General features: G+C 45.9%; 1 protein-coding gene across 1 annotated transcript in view; it reads left to right on the top strand.

Moving 5' to 3' along the window:
• LOC146782831 (rhodopsin kinase GRK1-like) overlaps window positions 1-25,876 on the top strand; it is a 315,996-nt gene that overhangs the window by 85,589 nt on the left and 204,531 nt on the right. The window lies entirely within an intron of this gene.

Raw genomic sequence — 25,876 nt, 5'->3', positions numbered from 1 at the left:
ATCACTTTGCATTCTAGGATTTCGAACTGCTATTGAAAGAGCTAAAAGAAAAACCACCAGTCCCACAGTGCAACATACTTCTGACTGAAATGCCAAGAATGGCTGATTGTACTATATGGCATAGTGCCACTTGTCTGATGTGTAAAGCAAAATACAGTTCCTGACTTGCCTTTACAGGTCGAGCTTTCGAGACCTCTTGTATATACTTTAGTACATACTTCATTGTGGGCTTACTACTTTTCATTGGTTTGTTTTAGTGTCCTTTGAAAATCCTTGCTTGCTAGTGGTCAATCTTTCCTATGTGTCCCTCATTTTCAATCTACAGAGCAGTGCACCAGTGCTTGTACCCTTGCACTTGTCTCATTGTAGCATCTGTTTAGGAGCTACTTTTCCCTTTCTCTAAGAGTATTTGGCCAGAGAGCTCGATGTTTTCAGTCGCTGCAGGTTCGTTTCTGTAAATCATGTTCTTCTCTCGTTACATTTGCTGTTGTCAAATGTTAGAGTCTGTTTTCCAAGGGTGCAAGTTTCTACCCCCTGCTGCGCGAAGAGAATCGTGACCACAACTATTTACATCAATTTCCAGTTATGCGCTGCTAGTGCACAAAGAAAATCAGCTGCTGTTATGATTTTAAATGACTATTGCCCCAATTTAAGATGGCGGCTATACGTCATGCGTGATGACATCATTAACATCAGGTGTCATGACGAGGCTATCTTGTTATAGCTGTGTTAGAGAGGGTGTGCAGACACTGTTATGGTAGCTGGGCATTATTCATGCTGGCTATGGGAAGAGGGCAGGTTTCCAAATGTACTGTAGAGCCGAGGGCAGCAGCTTGCGTGTTGTGCAATAGAGCCAAGAATGTGCAGTTTTTACAGTAGGGCACAAGTTGTTGAGTGTAATCGTGGGTGCATCCTGCAGTTGTCCTGTAGGACACGGTGTATGCACAGTATGGCAAGGTGTTAGCAGGCCAGGCCACAGCATGCGTGTGTGTGATCTGCCCACGGTGCAGTGGTTTGGTTAGGGACTTTTACAGTACGGCTCGCTGTGTTCACTCTCACAGTAGTGCGCAGGTTGTGCAGTAGCATTCAAGCATGGCATTACTTGCGCAGCGGCATCTTTAGAGGCGAATGTTACCGGGGGCACATACTGAGCCACTGAATAGAGTGGATATGTATATACATTTGTGTGTGTATTTATGCATGTGTGTAAAGAGATATACACAAATATGTACAAAATCTCTACACACATGCATACAACATCAGAGCTAAACATTGTAAGCAAACCACATTGCAGCATAGTGAAAGGTAATTGGGAAAGTTCATGTTTCTGGCAAGGTGCAGCATCTCTTTTATTTTAGGTTGCCTCCTGACACATTCAGCAGCTGTGGTGGTGGGGCCAGAACAAACAGAATTGGAGCAGGGCCCCACCTGGCCCCCCGCTCCGGAGACACCAGTACCCAGTGTACCGTAGTGCCAAGGTTGCGTTATGGTAGTACACGATTGTGCAGTGCTACAGTATAGTATTCTCACATTTGAGATCGGCAGACGCTGTGCTTGGCCACTTCTGCTAGGTTTTCATGAGCATCTGTGCAGTGTGGCATGTCTGAGATCGAACTCCTGCTTGTGAGGATAACCATACAGTGCGTTGAGGATGAGCCTCTGTCTCGAGCACAGCTGGATGGCCCATGTTAGAACTGGTGGGTCTCTAGTTGGCAGTGGCTTGCTCCCTGCCCATGTAGGGACACCTTCTTCCAGCCAAGATAAGTGAGTCACACACCTACACAGCACCTGCTCCCCCCTTGGTAGCTTGGCATGAGCAAACAGGCTTATCTCTGAGGCAATGTGTACCCAGTTGTACCCAAGCTCACAGTAACACAGTGAAAATACTACAAAAGGACACCACACCAGTTTAGAAAAAAAAAGTATCTTGATCTAAACCAAACAAAACTAAAACAACAAAAATCCAACATACTATTATCAAAATATCACTTTTAAAAGGTTTTAGCAATTCTGCCCATAGAAAACTATGAATGCAGGTGTTTTTCACAAGGTACTTGAGGGTGCATCGAAATTCAACAAACAAAGCAGCCGCAGATGTGTGGGTCGTGGGTGGCAAAACACAGTGATGCATCGATTCCAGAGTCTGAGGAGAGACAATGGTTCCATTCTGCTGCAACCAGGAGAAGTGTTGCGTCGAATTCAAACTGTAAGGGGAAGCGATGCGTCGATTTCCGCACAGCTCTGGTCTTTGGATGTCAAGCTTGGTGCACAGGTGTGATGTGTGGGAAAATCCAGGCTCTGCGGGTAGATGCAGTTGTGATCCAGGCACTGCGTCAATTTCTGCAGTCACAGACAGGTGATGCGTCGATTCTTCCAGCCTCATGGCAGGCTTGTGTTGGAGTTGGAGTGGGAGATATGGACTTTGGAAACTCGGTGCTCGAGACTCGGGCTGCAGGAATTTGTCGGGCTGCACACAGGGGATGATGGATGGAGTGTTGAACATTGCAAGCACTCACCCCCAGTCACCTGATCTGGGTTTAATCCATCATCATTCTTTAGCTCACTCCGCCACCCCAGTTCAGACATGGCCATATGCAAATCAGTCTGACCCTGTGCCTCATGGAAAAGTCCAGCCCGAACTGCCAAGCCATGTCTTCCCTGGACCGGAAACAAGCATCCTGGGACTGGTTTCTGGCTAATCAGCCATCATCAGCCAGGCTAGCTTGAATCCAGTGGCAAAGTGAGCAAGGGACCCAAGTCTGGGCATACCCTGCCAACTTAGGACGAACAAAGCAAAACCAAAGGGGATGATGGACGGAGTGTTGACATGTCTTCTCTGGACCGGAAACAAGCATCCTGGGACCGGTTTCTGGCTAATCAGCCGTCATCAGCCAGGCTGGCTTGAATCCAGTGGCAAAGTGAGCAAGGGACCCACATCTGGGCATACCCTGCCAACTTAGGGCGAACAAAGCAAAACCAAAGGGGATGATGGACGAAATGTTGAACATTGAAAGGACTCACCCCCAGTCAACTGATCTGGGTTTAATCCATCATCATTCTTGGCCATGTCTGAACTGGGGTGGCGGAGTGAGCTAAAGAATGATGATGGATTAAACCCAGATCAGTTGACTGGGGGTGAGTGTGTGCAATGTTCAACACTCCGTCTATCATCCCCTTTGGTTTTGCTTTGTTCACCCTAAGTTGGCAGGATATGCCCAGACGTGGGTCCCTTGCTCACTTTGCCACTGAATTCAAGATAGCCTGGCTGATGAGGGTTATGAACCCGAAACCGATCCCAGGATGCTTGTTTCCGGTCCAGGGAAGACATGGCTTGGCAGTTCGGGCTGGACTGTTCCCATGAGGCACAGGGTCAGATTGATCTGCATATGGCCATGTCTGAACTGGGGTGGCAGATTGAGCTAAAGAATGATAACGGATTAAACCCAGATCAGCTAACTGGGGGTGAGTGCTTGCAATGTTCAATACTCCGCCCATCATCCCCTTTGGTTTCACTTTCTAAAAGTGGCATTATCAAACACACAATGTAAAAACCACCTTTACTACAAGATGTGTTATTCAATTATGAGTCCAGAGAGCCCAAACTCCAAATCTCTAGCTGTTCCAAATTTAAAGTTGCACTTGCAAAATGTTTCAAGGCAGCTCCAATGATAGCCATTGGGACAGCTAGTCCTTTCCTTTCAATAGTGGGAAACAAAATACACAGTATTTCACTATTAGGAAATGTAAAGCACAGAGTACATGTCCTATCTTTCACATACACTGCACCCTGCCAATGGGGGTACCTTGGGCCTACCTTAGGATTGCCATATATGTAAGAAAAGGGAAGGTTAAGGCTCGGCAAGTGGGTGTACTTGCCAGGTCGACATGGCACTTAAAAACAGCACGTGCAGACACTGTCGTGGCAGGTCTAAGACACATTTGAAAGGCTACTTGTGTGGGTGGCACAATCAGTGCTGCAGGCTCACTGGTGGCATTTGATTTACACGCTCTGGGCACATACAGTATACTTTACTAGGGACTTACTAGTAGATCAAATACGCCAATTATGGATAACCAAGCATAATCATAATTTACACTGGGAACGCTTGCACTTTGGCACTAATCAGCAGTGGTAAAGTGCCCAAAGCATTTAATCCAGCAAAAATGAAATCCAGCACACAGTCAAAAATACAGGAGGTAGATGCAAAATGTCTGTGGAAACTACGCCTCTGATGCCAGATCTAACAGCCCATTATAGTAATCTCAAGTGTGCCTCTCTGTGACCATGAGAAGGAACGTCTGCAAGTATGAACATGCATGCATAGGAGTGAACTTTGTGCATCTCTGAGCATGAACTGGTCTGTCTACGAGGGTAAATATATGAAGGCAAAACTGTAGTCTGTGATGGAAAATGAGTGTGCTTGTAATGATTATGTACTATGACGAAAGGGATGAATTTGTGTACTTGTATTAATTACATAATGTGTCTGAGAGGATGCACGTGTCTATCTGTGGATGCATGTGCGTATCTGTAGGGTTGCACTTGTGAGTCCATGAGGAAGAACTGCGTATCTGTGAGGATGCACTTGTGTGTCTATGAGGAGGAACGTGCATGTCTGTGAGGATGCACTTGTGTCTGTGAGGATGAACTGATTGGCCTGTGATGAAGGATGTGCCAGTGATGACTGCATACAGTGACTCTGCTGATGAACTTGTGTGCCTGGGATAAATAATCTACAGCGTCTGTGTGTGTTTGTCTGAATGGAATTGTGTCGGTGAGAAGAACCAGTGTGTAACTGAGTGAACTTGTGTGATAGCTAGCATGAGCATGCTTTTTTTTAATTACTAACAGTCACATTTTCTGTCTGTGGGGAGAAATCTGTGGATCTGTATGAAATGAGGTCGCTGAAATGTACCATGTGCCCTCCTCCTTCCTCATTTGACTGTGCCCTGCCCTGCAGTGAGTGCCACCCTCACGTCTGACCGATAGTGCACCTCTCGGCACATCAGTGAATGGCAGCCCTCCTATTCAACAGATTTATCATGCAGGTGCCCCTCGTGTAGTGAGTGACCTGTCGGAAAGTGCCCATGTCGCCCCATGTTACAATGCACATTACTCCCTAAACTATTCTCCTACCACCGCCATACAGTCCACCCCAAATTTCTTATCCTACTTTTCCTATTGTGCCTTGCTACCACTGTACAATTTAAGCTTTATTTATTTTTTGAAGCTTTCTTGTCTTTCTCTTCCCCATGTTCTTTTCTTTTTTTCTTTTCCTATTTTATTGCTTTTTTTTGCCTTCGTTGAGGAGGACGTCCAAACACTGTGTTGTAGCAGCTGGGCATTATATGTGCTGGCTGTAGGAAAGGGCACAGGTTTCCAAGTTTACCGCACAGTCGAGGGCAGCAGCGTGCTATTTTTCCCCTGCTTGTGAAACTCAAGGAACTTGTAACTGTCCTGACCCCGGACAGTGGGTGATAGTGAAGCCCTGTAGTTATGTGTAGGTCTCGCCTGAGATAGCAAGTATGTGCCTTCTTTTAGAGATGTATTGTATCTTACACAAACCTAAAAAGGGCTTTGAGCCCACACATTACTTATCCTTGATTGGTGTCTTCACCACTCTCACTTCTTTTGTCTTCATTGGTAAGCAGCAAATGGACTGGTTTCACTTTACCATTGGACTCGTTTCAGAGGGCTTTGGAAGGATTTGGGTTTTACTTATTTAGTTTCAACACACAGCAGGATTTTAGTTCAATCTTGTGTTTCATTCGACACACACCCAACACATGTTACATGAATCACTCCACCCCATACAATGCCACTCTACTCCACTCTAGTCCACTCTATGCCACTCCACTCTACTCCATTATATGCTACTATACTCTATGGCGCTCTACGGCACTCAACTCTGACACTCTATTCCACTATACGCCACTCCATTCCACTCTATGCCGCTCCACTCCACTCTATGCCACTTCACTCTACGACACTGTACTCCACTCTATGCTACTCCACTCTATGCCACTCCTTGCCATTTTAATCCACTCAACGCCACTCCACTTGAAACCACTCCTCTCTACCACACTCAGCTCCACTCTACTCCAAACCAGCGTACAACAATTTACTCCACTCTAGAACACTCTACCACACTCTACACTACGGCACTCTATGACATTCCACTTCACTATACGCCACTCCACTCTAAGAAACTCTAATCTGTGACTCTATGCCACTCCACTCTATGACCTTCTATGCCACTCCAATTTATGAAACTATGCTCCACTCCACACTGACACTCCCCTCCACTCTACGCAACTCCACTCGACACCACTCCACTCTATGACACTCTACTTCCCTCTACTCTAGTCCACTCTATGACTCTCCATACTACTATACTTCACTGTTTGCCACTCCACTCTAACCCACTTCACTCTATGACACCTGACTCTACTCCACTCTATTTTACTCTGCTCTATGATACTTTCCTCCATGCCACTCTGTGCTATTCTACGTCATTCCAATCTATAACACTGTACTCCACTGTACACCACTCCATCCTACAACAATCCACACAACTTTACTCCACCCTACACAACTCAATTCTACACCACTCAACTCTACAACACTCTACTCCACTCTATGCCACTCCATGACACCCCCCTCTATGGCATTCCACTCCACTCTCTGCCACTCCACTCTGAAACCCTACTCCTCTCTACACCAATCCACTCTGACACTTTACTCAACTCTATGCTACTGAACTCTAGGTCACTCAATGCCACTCCACTCTATGCCACTCCACTGCACCCTACACTACTTCACTATATGCCACTCCACTCTAAAACACTCTAATCTACTCCATTCCACACCACTTTACTCCAGTCTATGCCACTCCATCACACTCTACTCCACTCCATGCCATTCCTATCTACACCACTCTACACCTTTTCACTCTACAACACTCCGCCCACTCCACTCTACGACATGCCAAACTACGGAACTCTACTCCACTCTATCCCACTCAGCACCATTTTCTTCACTGTATGCCACTCCACAACACCATTCCACTCTACTCGACCCCACTCTGACACTCTACTCCACTCTATGACACTCTGACACTCCACTATATGCCACTTCCCTCTCTGACAACCCACTTCACGGCATTCCACTCTACGACACGCTACTCCACTCTACGATACTCTGCTCCACTCAATGCCACCCCACTCTAAGACACTGTCATCCACTCAATGCCACCCCACTCTATGCCACTCTACTCCACTTCACTGTGACACTCCACTCTACTCCACTCTATGCCATTCCACTCATTGCCATTCCATGCCATTGTAATCCACTCTAGGCAGTTACGTTCTATGCCACTTGACTCTACAACACTCTACTCCACTCTACAAAACTCTAGTCCACTATTCGACACTTCACTCTAAGACACTCCACACTATGACATTTCCACTCCACTCCACTCCAAACCTCTCTGCTCCACTCTATGCAACAACTCCCAGTCTACGCCACTCCACTCTAGGACACTCTAGTCCATTCTTTGCTACTCCACTAAATGACGCTCTACAACACATCCGCTGTTTGACATTGCACTCTATTCCACTCTGACACTTCACGCTACTTTATTCCATGCTATGCCATTCCATGCTATGCCACTCCACTCTATGCCTTTCTGCACCACTCCACCCCACTCTATCACACTCTACACCACTCAGCAACAGTTTACTCTACAACACTCCTCTACGACATTCCACTCTACTCTATTTATTTATTTATTTATTTTTATATAGCGCTGGCTAGACCCGGAGGTATCAGAGCGCTTTACATGAGGATCAGAGAAGGTACAGGTTACAAGTTACATTTGTTACAAGAGCATAGTCAAACATAGGATAGGATTAAAAGCAATGTTACGGAAATTCGTCAAGGGAGGGGGAGGAAGGAGACAAAAACAGGGAGACGGGGAGAAACTGTGCCTAATGTCTGGCTTGTTAGGTGATGGCCGAGGGGATGAACCAGGGCTGATCTCCTCTATAGCTGTCAAGGCAGCTCCACCGGGCATTGGCCATAATGCTCGGACTCCGCTGTCAGGATAATGATCAGGTGTAATCTGAGAATGTCGTAATCAAGCGGGGGAGTTGGAGAGATGAGAGACCTCAGTCTGAACAAAATCCAGTCATCATCATGAGGTCAGGCACTGTCCTGAGAGGGCTAAGCAAAGAATATTTAGGCTTCGAACAAAGTCCCCAGGCCTGATAGCTATGTCATGGAAGGTTCCCAGAAGTGCCCCCTCTTCTATCATTTAAATGATGAAATGTGTCCGGAGAGGCAGAACTCCACCATTGGATGGAGCCCGCAGATCGTGCAGTCCCCGGAGGAAACCAGGGGAAGACGCCAGGCATGGGACCCAGCTTTTTAAGGGGAGATCATGCTGCTTTTTGTCTCCCATTTATCCGTTAAAACCTTGAGTGTGTGTTTCCTCCAGTGTACAGTCCTCCCCTCGTCACTGACATCTGACTGGCCGCCATTTTAAAGTCAGGTGTGCCGAGTTAGAGCCTTGTTGCGTGTTGGGCACTGTGGGGGGCCCCGTCCTACCACACCATTCCCTCCCAGTGCGGGTGCTTGCGTTTGCACCCTGCCTCACTGGAAAACACTGGTGACCAAGGATTGTTTCACTGCCCCATCATCCTGGTCCCCAGGGTTTGGCCGCTTCGGCATTCCATATGCCGTTTGTAGACAGCCACTTCCCTGCCGCCACACCGGGTCACTTCTTTGCTCACCGTGGGATGAAGAGGGGCAGGTCTGGGACACGCCGCTTCTCCGACGCAGTCTCCCGGGAGCCCACTCCTGATTACGCGGCTCCCGCTCAGTTATGTATTGAAGCGAGTCCACTACGCCCCAAGAGCCATTTAGAGGCGCGATCGCCTGACAAGTTTAAGCTGATTACATGGCAAAAAAGCAGTTGGGGAAAGGCGCCCACAGCGGCAAACGCACCCAATGCAGCAATGTCGGTAGAGAGTTTTTCCAGCTGGTTTTGGTGCAGTGAAGTACCGCGCTCGGTTCCTGTGGTGTTGTATTGTATTGTATTGTATAAGCTCTTCTATAGCGCTGTCTGCCACCCTACGGGTATCCTGGCGCTGAGAGACTGTGATAACCTGAGACCATAAGAACGAAAGCCGATGGGACAAGAATTGTTGCACTCTATTCTCTGCCAAAGAGCCACGTTTTAAGGTTTTTCCTAAAGTTCAGCAATGTTTTGGCTTGACGTAATTCTTGGGGGATCTGATTCCAGAGGCGGGCTGCCGCCGTACTGAAGGCCCTGCCTCCCATCTTGGTGCGTTTTACTCTGGCGACCACTGCCAGACTTTGGTTAGTGGATCGAAGAAGTCTCTTAGGTTCGTACCATGAGAATCTGTCACACAGAGGTAGCGGACCAATATTGTGAAGGGCTCTATAAACCATGACCAATGATTTAAACTCGATCCTTTTATTGACCGGGAGCCAGTGAAGGTCCCTCAGTGCCAATGTTACTGAGGAGTCACGTTGTCTCCCCAGGGCCAGTTTGGCTGCAGCAGACTGTATTCTTTGCAATCCCTGTACAATATACAGGGGGGCACCCAGGTACAGTGAGTTACAATAATCCAGCCTGCTTAGGATCACGCTCTGGACCACCAGAGATCTGGTCTCGTTAGGGAGAAGCGGAAGAATTTGACGCAGAGCTCTTAGTAGAGCAATACAGGTTCCAATGGTCTTATTCGCCTGGGATTGCAACTGGTAGTCTTCGTCCATCATAACCCCCAGGTTACGGACTGTTTTTACTGCCGCTATCGGGGCGTCTTCCGGTAAAAGCCGGAACTCACCCAAGAGATGTTTAGGCAGTCTAGCTGCACAGCAATGCAGTAACTCCGTTTTCCCGGCATTCAGCTGCAGTGAGTTGGCTCTCAGCCAGTCTGAGACTTTCCTCATGCATGCCTGGAAAGAATTCAGGGGCACTGCATGTTCTCCTTCCAAGGAGAACATTAGCTGAATGTCATCTGCATAATTAACCACCTCAATCCCGTAAGATTTTATTAGAGGGATCAGGGGCCTCAGGTAGGCATTAAAGAGTATAGGGCTGATAGCGGAGCCCTGAGGTACTCCATGGCGAACCGGGGTCCAGGGGGATACAAATGGCGTCAGGGTCACTGCCTGTTGACGATCCGTCAAATATGACCGTAGCCATTCTAAGGCACGACCTGTCACCCCCATATCCTCTAACCTTGCCAGCAGCACTGAGTGATTAACCGTGTCGAAGGCTGCCGACATGTCCAGCAGCACCAGCATAGAGGAACAGCCACTGTCGGCACGCATTCGAAGTTTGTCCAAAACGGTAATCAGTGCAGTTTCCGTCCCGTGCCCAGGCCGAAAGCCAAACTGGTCCCTGTCTAAAATCAAATGTTCTTCCAAAAAATTAGACAGGGATTTGCTGACTAATTTTTCCAAGATTTTAATTGGAAATGGCAAAAGGGAGATTGGGCGGAAATTAGCTGGCAGTGATGGATCAAGGGAAGGTTTTTTCAATAGTGGGGTGACTATCGCTTGCTTCCACCTACTTGGGACAGTACCTTCACTCAGGGATTGACAGCAGATCTGCCACAGGTCTGAGAATAGAGCGGGTCCGTGCTCCTTCCAGATCTTGTGAGGAAGGGGGTCAAGGGGTGATCCTGATGATATCTCCCGTGCTATCTCATTAAAAGAATCCTCCGTAGGGGGATTAAAATGGCTCAGAGCAGAGTCTCTCCTGATATCTACACTGATCGGGGAGGGCTCTGTAGCATTCTGATTGAACCCACTCACGATATTGTTGACCTTCTCAACAAAAAATGTAGCAATTTTATTGCACAAGTTTTGTGATGGCTGGACAGTGCTGGCCAGGCAACCCGGGTCACTGAGATCTCTAACGATGTTAAAGAGCGCCCTGGTTCCGTTGGGTGCCTGCAAAATGGAGTTAGCATAACATTTCGCCTTGGCTTCCCTGATAGCTGCCTTGTATTGAAGTTGTATAATTTTTAAGGCTTTTCTATCTGCTTCCAAGTACTGTCTACGCCAGCTTCTTTCGGTCTGTCTGCGTGCTAAGCGTAGCGCTTTTAGCTCCTCACTGAACCAGGGGGCTGATGGAGTACTGCGCACTCTCAGTTTTTTTTTTAGGTAGATATCCTTCCAATACTAGATTGATGGAGTTACTATATCTAGTATAGTTTTCTTCCGGTGCAGTTTTTGGGTCAAACAGATTAGATCTTGAGAAGAGGGAGGATGCTCCTCTCTTGGAAATTTTAGCCCAATCTCTACCCCACCTAAAGTGGGCTTGTTTGTTCCCAGCCAATTTGTCCTCTTGTATGCTTATCCTGAACTGTATTAGATAGTGGTCAGTCCAATTTAATGGGGCAATACTGATTACTTCAGTTTCAAAGGGTGTGGCGAATACTAGATCAAGTGTGTGGCCTCCTACGTGTGTAGGTTGTTGGATAAGCTGGTGGAGGCCACAGTTCTCACAGGTGTAGTTCAGGGCTTGTAAGTGATTTCCAGAGCTCCCCGTTTCCCAGAGATTAAAATCTCCCAAAAGCAGCATTCTGGAGTGTGTGGAAGCCAAAGCAACAATAGTGTCCAATAGCGCCTGATGGTTAGCGTCCATACCCGGGGGCCTATAGCAAACCATACCCGACAACACTCTCCCCTTAGCCTCCTGTAAAGAGAAGCCGATAATTTCGTAGCCTGCTATGACTTCAATCGGTAGTATGGCACAATCCCATTGTTTCTTAAAGATTAGCCCTACTCCTCCCCCTCTCCCCGTTGCACGAGGTTTCTGGAGGATCTTATATCCAGCGGGGCATGCTAGTCCGAGTTCTACTGAGGAGTTCACGTGTATCCAAGTCTCAGTTAAGAACAGCAGGTCGAGGTCTAAATCATCCAGCAGGTTGTAAATATCTTGATGGTGTTTGATAAGTGACCTGCTGTTGATTAAGCCACAAGTCAATACCTGTCGCTGTTCCTCCTGTGGCCTGTTACCTAGTTTTAAAAGAGTATCTCTGGAGTAGCAGAGTCTGTCTGCGCAATTTTGGTCAGCGTTCCTGGCGCAAGGCGCGACCGAGGTGCGGACGGGCGCAGACGGGCTTGCCTCTGGCGCGCCTCCGGCGCGCCGCCGGTGCGCCCGCTGCGCGCTTGCGTCTCCTGCATTTAAATAGTGCAGGCTGCTAGTACGCTAACAACAATGGCGTCCGGAGAATGTCCCTGTGGTGAGGAATCTCGCAAATGGCGAGTGATTGAACTTTTTTTTTTTTATGGTGCGAGTAAGTGGACACAGAAATATCACAGTTTCCTGTCAAGTTGCCCCCAAGTTAATCGCTCACAGCAAAGAACAACACAAACACCCTCAAATTAAAACAAGCAACGTACTTGAGCCTCTCAGCAAAAGCGTTCTACAATCGCGGTTAGACTACCACGGAGCTTCAGCTCTGAGCAGCCATGCTTGATGAGCTAAGAGTTTTTATGCCACTCTATACCACTCCACTCTAAGAAACCCTACTCCACACCACTCTATGCCACTCCACTCTGACACTCTACACCACTCCACTTTACAACACTCTACGCCACTCTACACTCCTCCATTCTGTGATGCTCTACTCCACTCTATGCCACAACACTATCCCCCACTCCACTTTATGCTACTCCACTCTACGACACTTCACTCTGACACTCTACTCCACTTATTCACTCTACTCAACTCTGCTCTGTGACAATTTACTCTACAACATTCCACTCCACTCTAAGTCACTCCACTCTAAGACATTTTACTCCACACGATTCGACTCCACTCCACTTTTTGTCACTCTATTCCACTGTACAACACTACACCATGCCACTCCACTCTACTCCACTCATCTTTAGAACATTCTACAACACTCTACTACACTCTGACATTCTACTCTGACACCCCACTCTACGACAATCCGCTCTACTCTGTCAGACCACTCTGACAACCCACTCTACAACACTCTAATCAACTCTACTTCACTCTACTTCACTCTGCTCCACAACATTCTATGATATTGCTATCCAATCTACGCCAATCCACTCTAAGACTTTCCACTCCACTCTTCTCACTCTAATATACTTCACTCTATGACACTTTCTTCCACTCTACGGCAGTACTCCAGTCCACGGCACTCCACTCAACGCCACTCTACTGCACCCTACCCCTCTCTACGCCAATCCACACTATGGCACTCTGCTCAACTCTATGCCACTCCACTCTACGTCACTCTACTCCACTCCACGCCACTTTACTCCAGTGTGTGTCACTCCATGCCACTCAACTCCACTCCACGTCACTCCATGACACTCTACTACACGCCACTACTCCACTCTATGCCATTTCACTCTGTCCCACTCCATGACAATCCGCTCTACGACACTCTAATCCGCTATATGCCACTTCACTTTATGACACTCCACCCCACCCCACTCCCCTCTATGTCATTGCACTACATGACACTCCACTCTACTCTATGACACTCCACACTACTTTACTCTTTTATGCCACTCCGCACCACTCCACACCACTCCACTCTACCACACTACTTCACTCTACTCCAATCCATTCTAAAATACTCTACTCCACTCTACGATATTCTACTCTACAACACTTCTCTCTATGACTTTCGACTCTACTCTATACCACTCTACTCTAAGAAACTCTAATCAACTCTTTGACTCTAAGCCACTCTATGCCACTCCACTCTGTGACACTCCACACCACTCCATTTTATGACACTCTATTCCACTCTACGCTGACACTCTACTCCACTCTGTTACAACACTATACAACACTCCCCTCTAGGCCATACCACACTCCAGTACTCCACTTCATTCTACGACATTCCACTCTACGACACTCTATGCAACTCCACTTAATGAAACTCCATTCTACAACACTCTACTCCACTCTGTCACAACACTACGCAACACTCCACTCTATGCCACAGCACTCTCCGATACTCCAATCTACTCTATGACATTCCACTCTACGACACTCTACACAACTCCACTCAATGCAAATCCACTCTACGCCACTCTATGCCACTCCACTTGAATTTGACTCTGTGCTGCTGCTTTCACCTACCGGCACTCTCCACTTTAGGAAGCGTCAGACCTCCACTTCCCTTCCTGGTGTCTTCCGGGAAGGACAACAAGCGACGCCATTTTAGTTAGTGGGTCCTCTAGTTGTTTAGGGGCTTGCCTACAAATATGCACGCTGCGCAGACGCCAGTGCCTTGTGGGGTTGAGTGACACGGCTCCTCAGTACCGTGCTCACCGCATTTTTACCGCTTTTTACCGCTTTCTCTTTTAACTGATAAAATTGTATTTTATTGTTTTAACGCTGCTAACTGTTAAATTGAATTTGACTCTGTGCTGCTGGTTTCACCTACCGGCACTCTCCACTTTAGGAAGGGTCAGACCTCCACTTCCCTTCCTGGTGTCTTCCGGGGAGGACAACTAGAGATGCCATTTTAGTTGGTGCGTGCTCTAGTTGTTTGGGGGCTTGGCTACAAATATGCCCGCTGCTCCGCACGTCAAAGGCAAACCCATCTGCGCCCACCAGCGTCCCAGAAGCAGCCAGCGCCAGCCATGCTACCCGTTTTGCTTCCCTGTCTGGCGCCTCTACACAGGCCTACAGTGGCGCCAAGCTGCTCCTGCTTCATCCTCAACGTATTAAGTGCTCGAGCCACTGGGAGGTTTTAGATAACTTATCTATGGTCTGCAAGAGCTGCAATTTTTTCCTGTGCCCTAGACCTCTTGATTCTCCTTCCATCGCAGAAAGACCCTGGGGATAAGAGATGGAGAGGCGCTGGATTTTCACATCACCTTTTTACCCCATTTCACGCTGGGTGTCACATTGGTCTATAGACCTCCAGGTCCTGCAGGAGCTTTTCTTAAATCCCTGGCCGAGGTCATCATTCCCCGCGCCCTTCGCTTCTCCCACTTCCTACTTCTTGGGGACTTTAACATTCATTTGGACTGTGTGGAGGTGGTGGAAACTCGGGAGTTCTTCGACTCTCTGAACCTTGACCAGCTCTCCCAATGGGTCAGTTCCCCCACGTACCATGGAGGACACATCCTGGACCCGATATGTTCAAACTTCCCAATTTTGGTCAAAGAGCCCCTTCAGGTCGCCTGGACCGATCACTTTGTGGTCCACGTTTTGTGGACCATTGAGAGTTTTATCCACCTAAACGGCCGTGGCAAGGCAGACCCTCCCACAAAATTGTCCCCGCCACCTTTAGCCTGGTTTTGGCAGAGACTCAACCAGCCTTTGCTAAGGATCTGGGAGGAGCCCGGGGGAGTTTCACTAAATATATCTCAAAGGCAGCTGAACGCCTATCTCCTCTCTTACCACATAGGCGATCCAGAGATTCTCCCTCAAAACCGTGGATTTCCGCTGAGCTTAAAGTGCAGAAACATCACTGCAAAAAATTAGACCGCTGCTGGAGATTGGCATATTGCCTATCTGCCAAGCTGGCATTAAGGAAAGCACAGAAATCATACTATGCTTCCATATTGTAAGCTAAGAGCCTGTACTATGCCGAGCGTATCACTCTCTCTAAAAACAATGCCAAAGAAATCTTTTCTATTGTGCAGAGCTTCATGGCCCCTAGTGCAGAGATCATCACTCTTCCCACCTCGGTGGCCTGGTGTGAGAAACGTTCTAGTTTTTTTATCGATAAGATTCAGGCTCTCCAGGTGAATTTCAACATTGGCACCAATGTTCCGGCAGGAAGTTCATTCCCTAAAGTGCCACAATCTACCTCGCCTCTATCACATTTCCTGGCGGCCTTCTCACACATTGCTCCACAAGACTCTCTGTTGATTCTCAAATTCCTGAAACCGGGCTCTCCGTCGGACCCCTGCCTGGCCAGGTTGTTAGCTTCAGTTGCTGAGGTAGCAAACCCAGAGGATAGTAGCATGATCAACATGTCTCTACAGACCACTACAGTTCCTCTAGCTTGGAAGCAGGCCAAACTTTTGCCTCTGCTGAAAAAACTTTCTTTGGATCCATCTATCCCAGCTAGCTACCACCCTATTTCTCTCCTCCCGGCCGTGGTCAAAGTCTGTGAGAAAGCTGTCAACAAACAGCTTACCAACTATGTTGAAGGTTCGGGCCTGTTCCATTCAGCCCAATCTGGCTTCAGAGCCTCATATAGTACAGAGATGGCCCTTGTTGAAATCTCTGAAGCAATCTAGGAGGGGTTGGATGCTGGTGGCAGAGCGGCTCTGATTCTATTAGACCTCTCTGCGGCCTTTGATACTGTGCCTCACTCCTTGTTACTGGCCCGCCTCTCGGATATCGGTATCTTTGGGTCTGCTTAGAACTGGCTTAAATCATTCTTTGAAGAGAGATCGCAGCAAGTCTGGCTTCCCCCTTCGTCCTCATCTGCCCCTCAAAGGGTGACTACAGGAGTGCCTCAGGGCTCCACCTTGAGCCTCCTCCTCTTTAATATATATGTCACCCCTCTAATTCATCTGGCGGAGGAGTTGGGTGCCAAGATCATCGCATATGCTGATGATACCCAGCTCCTCTTTACATGGAACAAAAATGACTCATCCCCCGCTCGAGCTCGAAATTGCCTTATGGACGTTTTTCAATGGCTCCTCTCTGACAAATCAGAGATCCTCTTGTTTGGGACATTTCCTCTTCAGTTTAGGGAATCGCTCTGGCTGGTTGACTATCCACTGCCCAATTCCGTGGGTCAGCCCACCAAAAAACCTCAGAATTTGGTTCAATGAAGATCTCCGGTTTTACACACAGATCAAGAAGCTAGCGGGGCAGGCTTTTGCCAACCTTAAATCACTCAGGAAATTTCCCCCCCCCCCGTCCTTAGGGCAGCCAAGGAAATGGTTACCCATGCCTTGATCCTTTCGTGCATTGATTATGTGAATGCTTTGTACATTGGCCTGCCAGGGTACCAGCTGAAGGGACTGCAGGTAGTTCAGAATGCAGCAGCAAGGTCTCTACTTAACATTCCGGGGAGATCTAGTATAAAGCAACACCTGCACGATCTTCACTGACTTCATGTGGCTGAAAGAGTTAAATTTAAAGCCCTCACCCTGGCTCATTCAGCCCTGTATGAACTCGGCCCTGTATATCTTAGGAAACGTTTTAAGTTCGATGTAAGCATGAGACAGTTGCGCTCAGCAGCACAGCTTCTGGCAGTCATCCCGCGCTATTGCCTTACGAGAATGGGTTATGTTATTTGCACTTGTAGAGCGCGCGATTACCCTTGGGTGGCAGCTCTCTGGCCTACAAGGCAGTGGTGGCTTGCAATTTACTTCCTCTGGACCTTCGTGGCATTCAGGACCTGAAGCTCTTCAGGAAACTGCTGAAAGCTCTGCTTTTTATCTAATGATCCGTTGACTCTCCGCTCTCATTTTGGTGCTGCGCCGGGACACTCTTCAAGTATCTGTGCGCAATATAAATGTCAATAACATAACATAACTGTAAGACACTACTCCACTCTACATCACTCCACTCTATGCCACTGCACTCTACAACACTCTAGGACAGTCTACGCCACTCCACTCTAAGACACTGTTTTCCATTTTATGGCACGCCACTCTATGCCACTCTAAGGCACTCTACGCCTTTCCACACCACTCTACTCGAATCTATGCCATTCCACCTTATGACACTCCAATGTACTGCACTCTACTCCACTCTATGCCGCTCCACTCAATGCCGCTTCAAGCAACTTTACTATACTCCACGCCACTCCACTCTAACACACTTTACTCTACGACACTCTATTCCACTTTACAACACTCTGACAGTTTAATCCATTCTATAACACTCCACTCTATGCCACTACACCACTCCACTCTATGCCACTGCACTCTGCTACACTCTATGACACTCCACAATACTTTACTCCTCTACTTCACTCCATTTGACACATCTCCACTCTACCACACTCTGCTCTTCACCACTTTATTACCTTCTATGCTACTCCACTTTAAGAAAACGTACTCCACCCTGAGAATACACACCCCACTCCAATCTTCTGCACTCCAATCTGCCCCAGTCTAATCCAAAACAATCTGTTCCATTCCAATCCAAAACAATCTGCCCCACTGCAATCTAAAAGATCTGCCCCACTCCAATCCAAAACTGTCTGCCCCACTCCAGCACAAAACAATCTGCCCCACTCAAATTCAAAGCAATCCGCCCCACTCCAATCCACCCCACTCTAGTCGAATCCACCTCACTTCAATCCAATCCAACTCCCCCAAAACCAATCCACCTCACCCAGTCCAAACCACCTTACCCAATCCAATCCACTCCAATCGAATCTAACCCATACCAAACCAGTCCAGCCAAATCCAATCTACCCCACTCCAATCCACCCAACCTTAATCCAATCCACCTCAATCCAATCCACCCCACCTTAATCCAGTTCATCCCACCCCAGGTCAAGCCACCTCAATCCAATCCAATTCACCACACTGAAATCCAATCTACTACACTCCAATCCACCCTGCCCCTGCCAATCCAGTCCACGTAACTCCATTCCTCATAACTCCATTCCACCCCACTCCATTCCACCCCACTGCATTCCACCCCACTCCATTCCACCTCACTTCAGTCAACCCCACTCCAGTCCACCCCACTCTATTCCAATCCACCCCACTCGATTCCATACCACCCCACTCCACTCCATTCCAATCCACCCCACTCCAGTCCACCCCACCCCAAACCAATTCACCTGTCCTTAGTCTAATCCACCCATCCAGTCCAGTCCACGCCACGTTACTCCAATCCCCCCCACTCTACCTAAATCGAATCCACCCCACCTCAGTTCATCCAACCCACTCAATCCAATCCATCCAGACCACCACACTCCAATTTAATTTACACCAATCCAATCCACCCCACTCCATTCCAATCCACCCCACTCCAATCCAATCCTCACCCTTCACTCCACACTAATTCACACCACTCCAAACCACCCTGTTCTAATCCAATCTGCCCCGCACCGATCCAATCCACCCCACCCCTAACCAATCTAATCCATCCCACTCCAATCCACCCTAATCCAATCCCAATCATCCCATTCCAATCCAATCCACCTATCCAGTTCACCCACTCCAATCCACCCCACTCCACTCTATCAAACCCAGTCTATGGCAATACAATCCACCCCAATCTTCTCCAGTCCAATCCTTCCCACTACCTCAACCCACTCCACCCTATTCCACCTCATGCCACTCCGCTCTATGCCACTCCGCTCTATGCCACTCCACTCTATGCCACTCCACTCTGACACTGCACCCTGACCCACTCTACCACTGAACCTCCTATCTACCCAACTCTACCACACTCTACTCCCTACTCCACTCTACACCAACAAATCCAGTCTACAACCACTACTCCCTCCCCCCAGGCCACTCTAGGACACTCTACACCACTAACTTTTAGCCATGCTGAACATCAGCCACAGTGGTAGACAACATGACAAAACCACATTGCCAAAGTAAATAGCTCTTGTATAGGCAAAACCTATTGGCGTTGCCAATGCTTGTTGAATATGTTACTGTCTCAATTGTTTTGCTAATAATGTCCTATTGCACACATTTCAGGCTCTTATTCTACCCTGGCTTTTTGTATATAAAATTGCAAATAAAAATAAACATAGATGATAGTAGATGCGTGCAGTATTTCGAAGTTTCATTAGAAACTTTCGTAAATGTCTATTTAAAGTTTTGCAACTTTGTGAATGTTTCAAAGTTTTTTCTTGGCCACTTTCTTGTGACAATGTATGTTGCTCACATTCTATTTGACCCTCACAGAATGGCTCTGCGTTTTGTATACTTATAAGGAAATGGGTAGTGTTTTTTGCCTGTGCAGTGCTATTGTGCATAGTAAATAACCACAAAAAGTATATTTGGAGGAAAAAAAAACTGCAAATGCCTGCCATTATGATATGAAAAGCTATGAAAAAGGTAATCTTTCAAAGCCAGATATTCTAGCTAGGCTGGATTCCATTTCCATTTCATTTACTTTATTTTGGTAATAGACCATAAAAAAAGAAGCATAAAATATAAAATACGAATAAATTACTTCACATCAAGTCTAGAAACCGTGCATTAAAAGAAATAAAATCACAGGCGTAACAATCATAGTAACACTAGTTAGATCTATAAAATCACACAGCACATTTCTGGAAATACAGTTAAATATCCCCAACCGATGCACTAGGCTGCAATGTGGAATTAAAAGACATTAAACGTTTACACCGTATGGGCTAGATGCTCTCTAAAAATTTGTCAATTGATAAATCTAGAACTGGAAATGTGTCAGCTCTACAAATGCTCCTTACTACCCTGTAGTGGCAGACACTGAGGAGACGGCATGAAGGAACTGTCCAGCGCCTTCTCTGCTTGTGGTATTTTGAACAAAAAAACTGTATATGTTCAGTGTTTCCTAGGCAGTAGCGGCTGCTACCGGACCCGGGTGGGGAGGCGGGAGAGGACAAAAAAAGGAAACAAAAAACAACAAAAAAACACTTACCTGAAACAGCCGCTGCCTCTCCTTCGTCCTCTGTCCCTCCAACATCTTCCTGCACTCCCAGCCAGCAGCAGGAAGAACCTGCCCTTCCAGGCTCCCTATAGTCAATCACAACGCTGCAATGAAGCATTGTGATTGGTCTGTGTGCCGTGGATCAGTGATCAGATTGGGAGGGTTTGCATGTTCCTCACCAGGCTGTGTAATGCAGCCTGATGGGGAAGATGCAAGGTGTGCATGACTGCTTGGCCACCCCAAAAGGGCTGGCCAAGAAGTCATGCGCACTTCAGGAATGAAAACCACTCCTCTCCCTACTCCGCCAGCCCCGCCCAGCCCCGCCCGAGAGTCACTGAAGTAGATAAGAAAAATAAAATGATAATATTAATACCTATCATTTTATTTTTCCTTTTGCTCAGTAAGGCAACATCCCTCCGCCTTAGAGGAGGAGCCGCCACTGTTACTCAGCCTCTCCACATACAGGGCAGGATTCAATCAGAGTGACAGGAATTGAACTATACAGTGTCAATGTTCTCACAAGAAACAAAACAACTTTGCACAGATGAAGGATGATGAAAACTTTGCAACCTCCGCAATGGCTAACAACCTGGAAATTCACAAAATCTTGCAGGGAAAAAAGATTGTGAACCCTTAGGTAAAACAATCTGGATCCCGGTCAATGAAAACATTTAACATGCCCTTTCTAAAATAGTTCTTTCTAAAAAGAAATAGCGAGTATTATTGCTCACTGTGTATAGTGTATAGTACTAGTAAATAGATAGATAGATAGATAGATAGATAGATAGATAGATAGATAGATAGATAGATAGATAGATAGATAGATAGATAGATAGATAGATAGATAGATAGATAGATAGATAGATAGATAGATAGATAGATAGATAGAGAGATAGATAGATAGATAGATAGATAGATAGATAGATAGATAGATAGATAGATAGATAGATAGATAGATAGATAGATAGATAGATAGATAGATAGATAGATAGATAGATAGATAGATAGATAGATAGATAGATAGATTTTATCCAACACATTTCATGATTAGTCCGAATGTGCCCTTCTTGGCACCACTGCACGAGACACAACGCACATGTCCAGCTAAGTCTGATCTCCTGAGCTCCAGAGCTCTGCTAGTACCATCGGTAAACCCCTTTGCCTCTCCTTACCTCAGCCACTAACACATTTGTTGCATTAAGACACATCAAAAGCTTCTCAAAGACTATTTTTGGTCTCCCTCCAACCTCTATTTAGAAAAGACGACTGCAAAACCGGAAACCTTAAGCCTGCTGTGTCTCCATGGCAGGCACCATCTGTCACTCACTGACTGGCCAATGTAAAGGAATGGCAGTTTCTTTCAGAATGAACTTTTTTCTGAATAGATGCTTTAAGGTATGCTCTAACTCTCCTCTGACAGTGTCCTTAAATAGTCAATGACATGATAGTATACTGATAGAGAAGGAATAATCCAGCCAGGCAGACTGGCAGTTCCAGCACCCAATGACTGTACTGCGGACTGATCGATCCAAAATATACTGATGCTTACACAACAAGCCATGAATGAAGAGCTCGCTCCCAAAACATATGTGTATATATGTATGTATGTATATACATGTGTGTGTGTGTATGTGTGTGTGTATATATATATATATATATATATATATATATATATATATATATATATATATATATATATATATATATATGTATGTATATCTCTATATTCACAGAAAAAAACATAGGTTTCAGGGGTGTTATAGTTAGCTGCCCATTTCACTCATACAAAACCATAGAAATTCCTCCGTTATAGTTTGTTCTGCTAACTATAACTCATGCGCCCGCAATGCACTGCTGATGATGTCACATATTGCATCATTCATGACATGGTCAGTGACATCACTGATGACATCTCAAATTACATCACTGATGACATCACTGATGACATCATCCACTGAATGTGGTTTAGTTTGAAATTTAAATATGTATTGTATATATACCAATCTGTATTGAAGATTGAGTGGATATATAACTGTCTGGATGGAGGATTTAGTAGCTGTCTGACTGTCTTTTTAAGTGAGTAATTAAAATTGTCTCACTTAATACATGGATTACTAACTAAACTATGTGAATGTGTGAAGCACTGTCTCTGTTGTTGTATAACCTGCTGCATCAGTTGGTCATTAACTACATGAGTGTGTATATTAGTTATTGATTAGTTGGGTGAGTATTTGTATGGGACACTGAGTTTGTGTGTGGTTGGATGGGGTGTGTGTAACTCTATGCATAGATGTGTGAATGGTTGATTGACTAGGTGTATGGGTTTAAGAGTGCATGTGGAAACAGTTGTTTGGGTGACTAAGTGTATTTATTTGTGTGTTGGTGAGCGAATATATGTTTTAGTTGTACATCTTCAACAAAGTAAAAAAATAAAAGGCATTGTATGTGAGAGTTGGTGTATATAAATAAGTATGTGTAAGAGTCAGTGATTGTGAGAGTAACTATATGAATGAGTGTATAATTGTAATGGTGCTTTTTTAACATATTAACGATGAGTTACTATGTGTTTGAATAAATGAGGTGTTGTTGGATAATTGTGTAAGTGAGTAAATTTAAGTGCGATACATTTTTTTCATGAGTGAGTAGGATGACTGCATAACCGACTAAGATGACTGCTGATGTGTCAATGTCTATATATGTGTATAAGTGCATTTGATAGTGTTCTATTAATTAATGACTGCATGTATAGATGATTCTGTTGTTGAATGGGTAGTTGTGTGTGTAGACTTAGGAATCAGTGAGTGGGTATGTAGTAACTGGTATTGGTGTGTCAATGGTTTCAAATATGGTACTCTGTATTTTACAGTGAGTGATGAAAGGTTATACTAGTGTATGATGAGGTGTATCGGATTGTCAAGTGGATGATGTCATCCGTGATGTCATTTGAGATGTCATCAGTGATGTCATCAGTGATGTCACTGACCATGTCATGAATGATGCAATATGTGACATCATCAGCAGTGCATTGCGGGCGCGTGAGTTATAGTTAGCAGAACTAACTATAACGGAGGAATTTCTATGGTTTTGTATGAGTGAAATGGGCAGCTAACTATAACACCCCTGAAACCTATGTTTTTTTCTGTGAATTTCAAAGGTTTTTTAAATGCTAACTTTTAAGTGTGATAGTAGTTATATCTATTTTTTTGTACTGATTTTCTACAGTTTTTTAACTGTTTATTTATAAATATTTTATTCATTAAATAATATTATATATTTTTCTGAAAATTTTTCAGTAAAAAAAATGTTTGAATTAAAACTGAAATATTGATTAATTTTCTTGTTTTCATTTTTTATTTTAATATATTTATATTATTTTCTTTCAAAAAAAATTCCAGTCGCGCACTCAAAGTGTACACATCACGGTGGGTGCGCGCATTCTAGCTGCCATTTTAGAAAAGTCACGAAGGATCCGCGTATGGAGAGCGACGGCTGCGTGTTTTTCAGTTACATCATATACATTTAATATCACGTGATATGCACAATTGGTATTGGCATTCGCGACACATGCGCATTACCGTACGAGATGTTTGCGCGGTTGCGGGTCCCGCGTGACATCATATACATGCTGAGGCACGCTGGGTGCGCGACTCCCGCAAAAAAAATGTATGTTCCAAAATGATATGTATGTGTCTTTAATATACATATTGAGGCAAGAGATTATGTAAGATATTCATCAAAATAATATATTTGTACTTATAATAAACATATTATTTTTTAATATATTTTCGCGAAGTCGGGTGCGTGCATCGTGAGTGCAGAAAACCAGGTCAGCAGAGCTGCTGTAGAGCCAGAGAACCAGGTCAGCAGAGCTGCTCTAGAGCCTAAGAACTAGGTCAGCAGAGCTGCTCTAGAGCCAGAGAACCAGGTCAGCAGAGCTGCTGTAGAGCCAGAGAAACCAGGTCAGCCGAGCTGCTTTAGAGGGAGAGAACCAGGTCAGCAGAGCTGCTTTAGAGCCAGAGAACCAGGTCAGCAGAGCTGCTTTAGAGCCAGAGAACCAGGTTAGCAGAGCTGCTTTAGAGCCAGAGAACCAGGTCAGCAGAGCTACTCTAGAGCCAGAGAACAAAATCAGCAGAGCTGCTTTAGAGCCATAGAACCAGGTAAGCAGAGCTGCTTTAGAGCTAGAGAACCAGGTCAGTAGAGCTGCTCTAGAGCCTAAGAACCAGGTCAACAGAGCTGCTCTAGAGCCAGAGAACCAGGTCTGCAGAGCTGCTGCAGAGCCAGAGAACCCAGGTCAGTAGAGCTGCTTTAGAGGGAGAGAACTAGGTCAGCAGAGCTGCTCTAGAGCCAGAGAACCATGTCAGCAGAACTGCTGTAGAGCCAGAGAAACCAGGTCAGCAGAGCTGCTTTAGAGAGAGAGAACCAGGTCAGCAGAGCTGCTTTAGAGCCAGAGAACCAGGTCAGCAGAGCTGCTCTAGCTGACACTGACTGATTGGCATTGACTGACACAGATTGACTGACACTGACACTGACTGACACGGATTGACTGACACTGACTGACTGACACTGACTGACTGACTGACACTGACTGACACTGATTGACACTGACTGACACTGATTGACTGACACTGACTGACTGACAGTGACTGACACTGATTGACTGACACTGACACTGACTGACTGACACTGACTGACACTGACTGACTACTCTCTACTACTCTACTACTGACTCTCTACTCACTCTCTACTACTCACTCTCTACTACTCACTCTCTACTATTCTACTACTCTCTACTACTCACTCTCTACTACTCACTATCAACTACTCACTCTCTACTACTCTACTACTCACTCTCTACTACTCACTCGCTACTACTCTCTACTACTCACTCTCTACTCATGCTCTACTACTCTCTACTACTCACTGTCTACTACTACTCTCTCTACTACTCACTCTCTACTATTCACTCTCTACTACTCACTCTCTACTACTCACTCTACTACTTTCTACTACTCTCTACCACTCACTCTCTACTACTCTACTACTCACTCTCTACTACTCTCTACTACTCACTCGCTACTACTCTCTACTACTCACTCTCTACTACACTCTCTACTACTCTCTCTCTCTACTACTCTCTACTACTACTCTCCACTACTCGCTCTCTACTACTCTCTACTACTCACTCTCTACTACCTACTCTCTACTACTCTCTCTGCTACTCACTCTCTACTACTCACTCTCTACTACTCTACTAC

Source organism: Triturus cristatus, chromosome 12, assembly GCF_964204655.1.
Source record: "Triturus cristatus chromosome 12, aTriCri1.1, whole genome shotgun sequence".
NCBI classification, from domain to species: domain Eukaryota; kingdom Metazoa; phylum Chordata; class Amphibia; order Caudata; family Salamandridae; genus Triturus; species Triturus cristatus.
This window is presented reverse-complemented; position numbering and strand designations above follow the sequence as displayed.